The sequence below is a fragment of the Eriocheir sinensis genome, chromosome 34 (assembly GCF_024679095.1).
Source record: "Eriocheir sinensis breed Jianghai 21 chromosome 34, ASM2467909v1, whole genome shotgun sequence".
Classification (NCBI taxonomy): Eukaryota; Metazoa; Arthropoda; class Malacostraca; order Decapoda; family Varunidae; genus Eriocheir; species Eriocheir sinensis.
This window is the reverse complement of record NC_066542.1, coordinates 10,392,163-10,400,134: the sequence shown is the minus strand read 5'-3', so window position 1 is coordinate 10,400,134 and position 7,972 is coordinate 10,392,163. Positions and strand designations below refer to the sequence as shown.

General features: G+C 42.4%; 1 protein-coding gene across 2 annotated transcripts in view; it reads left to right on the top strand.

Annotated features, from left to right (window-relative positions):
- The first annotated feature begins 860 nt into the window (after nucleotides 1–860).
- The window catches only part of LOC127007058 (transcription factor E3-like), a 95,468-nt gene continuing 88,356 nt past the window's right edge, over nucleotides 861–7,972 (top strand). The window contains exon 1 of one of the 2 annotated variants that reach the window (XM_050877583.1): nucleotides 861–1,022. The gene's annotated coding sequence lies outside the window, so the exon portion shown is untranslated. Of the gene's footprint in view, nucleotides 1,023–1,779; nucleotides 1,954–7,972 lie in introns of those variants that run through there. The other variant, XM_050877587.1, reaches the window with a different exon arrangement.

Sequence of the window (7,972 nt, the reverse complement as noted above, 5' to 3'; positions counted from 1 at the left end):
TTCCTGTCTTTCCTCCGTTTCTTCGTTTCTCTCCTTCCTTCCTATCTTCCCTCCTTCCTCGTTGCTCGTTTTTCCCTCCTTCCCTCCTTCCTTCCTCTCCTTCTTTCATCCCTTTCCTTCCTTCTCTCCTTCCTCCTTGCTTGTTTTACCTTCTTTCCCTCCTTCCCTCCTCTTTTTCCCTCCTTCCCTCCCTCTCCTAGCGCTTACCTTCCTTCCTCTCCCTCCTTCCCTATACTTGCTTCACTTCTTCCCTCCTTCCTTTTCGCTCGTTTTTAGCGCGGAGATATAAACCTTACGCCCGTGTTTCGTTATCGACGTGTACTCTGTTTTTTTGTTCTTCAGGAATGTCGAAAACTTGTACGATAGATGGGGTTGTGTTAGTGCGTTCGTGTGTGCGTACAGGTTTTATAGTGGTGGGTGAGTGGGATGGAGAGTGAAGATGAGCAGCGAGTTTTTTTTTCACATTTGTTACCTTTTTTGTGCCCTTGAACTGACTCCTTTGCTGTAAAAAAAAAAAAAAGAAAAAAAAAAAAAAGTGGATTAAGGCAATGGGTGTGGGTGTGGATGTGGGTGTGGGTGAGGGTGAGGGGGAAGAAAGTGGCAAGCAATGTGGATGATAGTTGTTGTTATTGTTTTATCGTTCTTAGTTTCAACGATGACAATAACAATAACATCAGTAACAAAAAAAAAAAACAGCACTAACAACCACTATCAACGAGGCGTGGGATCTGGGACTGTGGGCGGAAGGCGGAGGATGAGCATAAACCCTGAGTGGGGCGGGGCGTGGGGGGGAGTGACCTGGGGGTGTGGAGTGCCGTGGGAGGGGCGCGGCAGGTGGGGGCGGGCGGCAGGTGCGACAGGTTTATGGGCGCGGGGAGGAGCAGTCTGATCAGCGGGGGCAGATAGTAAACAATCAGTGCCAGTCAGTGTCAGTGCGTGTGGCAGCGGGCGAGGCGCGGGAAGGTTGGCGCGGGAGGCTGGAAAGTGACTAAACCCGCGGCCGTCTGAGAGAACATAAGAACGTAAGGAGTCTGCAGGAGGCCGGTTCCGTGACTTGTTTACTAATTGTCCGTTTTAGCGACGCAACGAAGCTGAAAAGTGACTGACGGGAAGATGTTGTGATTTGTAAGTGACGTTTGAACAAGTGGACTAGACGATGTAAATATCAGAATCACTTAAAGGTTATTATCAGCAATTCGATGAAGCTGAAAAGTGACTGACGGGAAGATGTTGTGATTTGTAAGTGACGTTTTAACAAGTGGACTAGACGATGTAAATATCAGAATCACTTAAAGGTTATTATCAGCAATTCGATGAAGCTGAAAAGTGACTGACGGGAAGATGTTGTGATTTATAAGTGACGTTTTAACAAGTGGACTAGACGATGTAAATATCAGAATCACTTAAAGGTTATTATCAGCAATTCGATGAAGCTGAAAAGTGACTGACGAGAAGATGTTGTGATTTATAAGTGACGTTTGAACAAGTGGACTAGAAGATGTAAATATCAGAATCACTTAAAGGTTATTATCAGCAATTCGATGAAGCTGAAAAGTGACTGACGGGATGATGTTGTGATTTATAAGTGACGTTTTAACAAGTGGACTAGACGATGTAAATATCAGAATCACTTAAAGGTTATTATCAGCAATTCGATGAAGCTGAAAAGTGACTGACGGGAAGATGTTGTGATTTATAAGTGACGTTTTAACAAGTGGACTAGACGATGTAAATATCAGAATCACTTAAAGGTTATTATCAGCAATTCGATGAAGCTGAAAAGTGACTGACGGGAAGATGTTGTGATTTATAAGTGACGTTTGAACAAGTGGACTAGACGATATAAGTATCAGAATCACTTAAAGATCATGATTAGCAGTTCGAAAAAGCTTATAAGTGACTGACGTAATGCCGTGATTTATAAGTGGCATTTGAACAAGTTGCACAGACGATGTAAGTATCATAATCACTTAAAGATTATATGATTAGCAATTCGAAAAATCTTGTAAGTGACTGACGTAATTCCGTGATTTATAAGTGACGCTTGAACAAGTGGACTAGACGATGTCAGTATCAGAATCACTTAAAGATTATGATTAGCAATTCGAAAAAGCTTATAAGTGACTGCCGTGATTTATAAGTGGCATTTGAACAAGTTGCACAGACGATGTATCATAATCACTTAAAGGTTATTATCAGCAATTCAACGAAGCGATAAAGTGACGGACGTTAAGTGTGATCGATAATTAACGTCAAGTGGCGCAGACGACGCATCAGGATCACTTTAACATTATAACCACAAGGAGCTGCTTCGGCACTGTTACGCTCTTTGATGAGGCTGTAAAGTTGGCACCCGTGAAAGCATCGCTGTGGATTAGTGTAAAGTGCCTCAACAACAGTGCCGCTCGAGTATCATCATTATTCGTGTTATCCGAGAAGCTGCCTGAAACTGACACCTTGTTGCTGACTGTAGTGCGTGGCGTCGGGCGGAGGAGTACACAGCAACATTGCCAGATTGTCGTACTCAGCCTCTTATGTCTGCCAATGTCCTACCCCAAAACTGCTTCCTCGACCCCAGCAATTGCCTTCATATATATTAATCGTTAAAATGGTTAATTATTGGTGTTTTTTTGTCAATAGCTATGGCTCAGAAGCCGGTAAATACGAGGCTCTGAGGACGATAATCTGGCATCAATGGTACCCAGGCGCGGGATAGCACGGTGTAGAGCAGGCAGGCAAGCAAGGGGATCCTACAGCAACGCATGAAGCCAAGTGAAACAAACAAACAACAACAAAAAAACTTATAACACACCCGAATTAGGACATATTTTTAACCATTCCGGCTTTCGTAGTTGTGGTGGGCATAGCTATGGATAGTTTTATGACCCTGGTGGTAGAGTGACAAAGCTTCTGTATACCATGAACACCTCTCCTCTCGAAATTGACCCCTCTTTCGGCCACCTCCTTGGAGCAGCGAGTAGCGGGCTTTTTTTTATTATTGTTTCCTTTTTTGTGTGCCCTTGAGCTGTCTCCTTTGTTGTAAAATAAATAAATAAATAAACTAATCTCCTTCTCGGTCTTTGGAAGTAGTCGGTGTGCGAGGCGGAAGCGTCTGAGAACACTGACCCACAGGTACTGAATGTGGCGTTGGAGGTTGAGGAAAACGAAGGTAATATGGGGTGGACTTAGCTGGATTGAGTCACGTACAGAAGCTCATGACACCATTCTAGAGCTCTTAGGAATGCAGGATGTCCTCTTTGGGATGTCTGGCGCCTTGCGGGGACCATGCGAGGTATTGAGACTGAGGAACATCGAAGTACTGTGTGGAGTCTTCAGGTGGATTGAGTAACATACAGAAGCTCATGACACCATTCTAGAGCTCTTGGAAATGCAGGATGTCCTCTAAGGAATGTCTGGCGCCTTACGGGGACCATGCGAGGTATTGTGACTGAGGAACATCGAAGTACTGTATGGAGTCTTCAGGTGGATTGAGTCAAAGCTCTTTAACACCATTCTCGAGCTCTTTAGGACACAGGATTTCCTTCGTAGGGATGCCTAGCGCTCGGCTGTGGCCATGCGAGGTACTGGGCGTGGTGTTGGGCCCAGAGGAATGTCGAGACAGTGTGTTCAGGTCTCAGACGGCTTGGGTCACGTTCAGAAGCTCTCTCTCGGCCACAGCACGCTCGGGGAGGCATGAGCTAAGCCACAGACACGCCTTGCTCTGTTATGCCGGCCACCAGACATGCTCCACACCTGCCCGGAAAGGATAACAATAGTAGTAGTGGCAGTAGTAGTAGTAGTAGTAGTAGTAGTAGTGGTGGTGGTAGTGATAGAGGAATTCGCCCCCAGAAGTACAGATTGAAGCACATCTACACTTACCCGTTTATCATCTTATCAGTCGTGGTTTTGTTAGAGGTGGCGTTATTCAGGGACGTGTGTGTGTGTGTGTGTGTCGGTGTGTCGGTGTGTGAATTACTACCACAAAAGGGGAGGATAGAGAGAGTGCACAGCGGGAGACCTATTGTTACGTACAGAGATAAGAAGACACGTCCATAACACTCGCTCACTAACGGGATTTAGAGAGGACACGTTAGCTGAGGGTGAAATAGAGGCTGGGAAAGGTAATGAAGATGACACAAGGATAAAACTGAGGCAGAGGAAGACGATGAAGGTGAAAAATAGTGAAACAGAGGCTAGAAAAGGAAACGAGAAAATTAGATGAAGCAGAGGCTGGGAAAAGTAATGAAGATGAAACTGAAGCTGCGTGAAGATAATTAAGATGAAACGAAGGTGAAACAGAGGCTGAGAGAAGGTGATGAAGGTGAGACAATGGTGAAGGAGCTTGGAAAAGGTAGTAAGGATGAAACAGGTGAAACAGAGGCTAGGAAAGGTGATGATAATGAAACTAAGGTGATATGGGGACTGGATCAAGATAGTAAGATGGAAAGAAAGCTATGGGGATGAGGAAAAGGTGAAGCAGCTGGGAAAAGGTGGTAAGGTTGAAACAGGTGAAACAGAGGGTAGGAAAGGTGATGATAATGAAACTTGAGGTGAAACGAAGACTGGATAAAGAGAATAAGATGAAAATAAGATGGAAAGAAGATTAGTAAAAGGCAATGAGGATGAGGAAATGGTGAATCAGCTTGGAAAAGATATTAAGGATGAAACAGAGGTTGGAAAAAGTGATGATAATGAAACTTAAGGTGAAACGAATACTGGATAGAGAGAATAAGATGAAAATAAGATGGAAAGAAGATTAGTAAAAGGCAATGAGGATGAGGAAATGGTGAAGCAGCTGGGAAAAGGTATTAAGGATGAAACAGAGGTTGGAAAAAGTGATGATAATGAAACTTAAGGTGAATCAAATGCTGAATAAAGGTAGGAAAATGAAAATAAAATGAAAAAGAGGCTAGTAAAAGATATGAGGATGGGAAAAAAGTGAAACAGCCGGGAAAATGTAGCAAGGATGAAACACGGGTCAAACAGCGGCTAGTACAGGTGATGATAATGAAACTAGGTTGTGAAACGAAGACTGGATAACGTTAGTAAGATGGAAAGAAGGCTAGTAAAAGGCAATGACGATGAGGAAGAAAGAAGAAAACGAAGAAAAAGTTGAAGAAGAGGAAAAGGAAGAAGATAAAGTTGAAGAAGAGGAAAAGGAAGAAAAAACGAAGAAAAAGTTGAAGAATATGAAAAGGAAGAAGATAAAGTTGAAGAGGAGGAAAAGGAAGAAAAAAACGAAGAAAAAGTTGAAGGAAAAGGAAAAGGAAGAAAACGATGTGGCAAAAAGTAAAAAAAAAAAAAAACAAGAATAAAAGTTGAAAAAGAGGAAGAGGAAAAAAAAAACGAAGGAAAAAGTTGAGAAAGAGGAAAAGGAAGAAAACGATGTGGCAAAAAGTAAAACAAAAAAACAAAAACATCAAGAAAAAAAGTTGAAAAAGAGGAAGAGGAAAAAAAACGAAGGAAAAAGTTGAGAAAGAGGAAAAGGAAGAAAACGATGTGGCAAAAAGTAAAACAAAAAAAACAAAACCAAGAATAAAAGTTGAAAAAGAGGAAAAGGAAGAAAAAACGAAGGAAAAAGTTGAGAAAGAGGAAAAGGAAGAAAACGATGTGGCAAAAAGTAAAACAAAAAAAAAGTTGAAAAAGAGGAAAAGGAAGAAAACGATGTGGCAAAAAGTTGAAAAAAAAAAAGTTGAAAAAGAGGAAAAGGAAGAAAAAAACGAAGGAAAAAGTTGAGAAAGAGGTAAAGGAAGAAAACGATGTGGCAAAAAGTAAAACAAAAACATCAAGAAAAAAAGTTGAAAAAGAGGAAGAGAAAGAAAACGACCTCACGTATGCTAAATCTGGTCAAGTGAAACGGAGGCATAAAAAAGCAAAGATGAGGAAAGTTAGGTTGATAATGACAAGGATAATGAGAGAGATAGCGAAAAAATGGTGAGAAACGAGAATTGAAGATAAGGAGGAAGAAGAGGAGGAAAAAAAGATAAGAAAATGAAAACAAGGATAGCAATACTCGACCTTACACCCGAAGAAAAAAAAATAACAAGCTTGAAATAAACAACAACAACTACAAAAAAAACCGCACTAATATGAAGTCGAGGAAATCAAGCAACATCTCTTCAGTGACTTGACCTCGCACCCAAAGAAAAAAAAATAACAAGTTTGAAATAAGTAAACAACAACAACAAAAAGAAACTGTATTAATATAAAGTCGAAATCAAGCCACACCTCTTCAGTGACGCAAGAAAACAAACAAACAAACAAACATCAAGAAAAGTCCCCCAGCAGCTCATCCTTCGGTCACCCTCACCATCAATGACCCTCAACACACACACACACACACACAAAGTCAGTCTCGGGCGTTAAGAAGGAGAGGAGCAACCGTGAGTCATTTCTACCATTCATTCTGGCTTGGTGGATGTGTTACGAATCTCTTTCATTCTAGTCCGTCATCCGTTACCGTATTTTGTTTCACGTCATGCATCATTCAGCGCTGGAACTTTTTTGGGGGGGTCACCAGTCATCGTCAGAGAGAGAGAGAGAGAGAGAGAGAGAGAGAGATAAAGCCATCCAAACATTGCTTTTGACCATTGCACCCTCAACACGCTTCTCTCTCTCTCTCTCTCTCTCTCTCTCTCTCTGCTTATCTCAAGATGTCCAATTACACAACCCTCCGTCTCCCTCCACACCTTCCGCTCTCTCTCTCTCTCTCTCTCTCTCTCTCTCTCTCTCTCTCTCTCTCTCTCTCTCTCCCCCCCCACACCGTTCATTAACCTGCCCATTAGCACTGCACTCACCTCTTGACACACCTTAAGCGATTCTTGTGGCCCGTTAAAGTAGAATTCCCTATTATTGACCTCTAACAGTCCTCTATAACGTGTAGTCTTTACCGGCCTCTTGCAGACTCTTTGTGTTCTTTTGTTCTTACGATTTCTTATTAGTTCGTCTATTGCAGTCTTCTAACACTTATATATTCTCCTATCGGCCTCTTGTAAACTCCTAATGTTCTTATCTTCTTAGTGTTATTAAGTATTGTTCTCTTGTAGTTTTCTTTCCACCTTCTGCAGACTCCTAATGTTCTTATCTTGCTAGTATTCCCCATTTACAATCTCTAGTAGTCTTCCGTTCGCCTCCTGCAGACTCCTTATGTGCTTATCTTCTTTGGATCCTTCATAAATAGTATCTAGTAGCCTTGTATCCGCTTCCTGCAGACTCCTTATGCTCTTATGCTATTACAGCGCCTATACAACAAGCTCTCCGTATACCTAGATCATCCTCATCAATAGCAGTGAAAGAATGAAAATGAAGGATGCGAGAGAAGGGTGCAAGAGAAAGAGAAAGGAAGAAGAATAGGAGAATCGTATAATAGTGAGAACGAAACGGAGGACGATGACGTGGGAAGAGAGAGTGAGAAGGAGAGAGGAGGGAGAAGAGGGGCGATGATGATGATGATGGTGATGATGGTGAGGGGAATCTGATAGTGGTGAATCTTTTGTTGGAGGTGAAAAGAAAGGAAGTGCAGGCGTCGTTGGTGTTCTTAATGGTGAGAAACTGCAGGGATAAATAAGAATGCACTTGGAGGAGGAGGAAGAGGAGGAGGAGGAGGAGGAGAAAAAGTAGACGGAGAACGAGGAGGAGGAGGAAGGTAAATATTAAGCAAAGTAGGTCGTGGCCGTGCAGGAAGGAAAGTGATTTAATGAGGATAAGAAGCAATACTCTGGAGGAGGAGGAAGAGGAAGAGGAGGAGGAGGAGGAGGAGGAGGAGGAGGAGGAGGAGGAGGAGGAGGAGGAGGAGGTGAAAGGAAGAAGAAGGAGATAAGAGGTTTCCTGTGGCGTGTTGACCTGACCAGCGAAAGAAAAAAAAAGAAAAAGAAGTTGGAATTTTTGTCCTGCTCGGAAGTCATTGAAGGAAGAAAAAGAAGAAGAAGAAGATGAAGAAGATGATGATGATGATGATGATGATGATGATGAT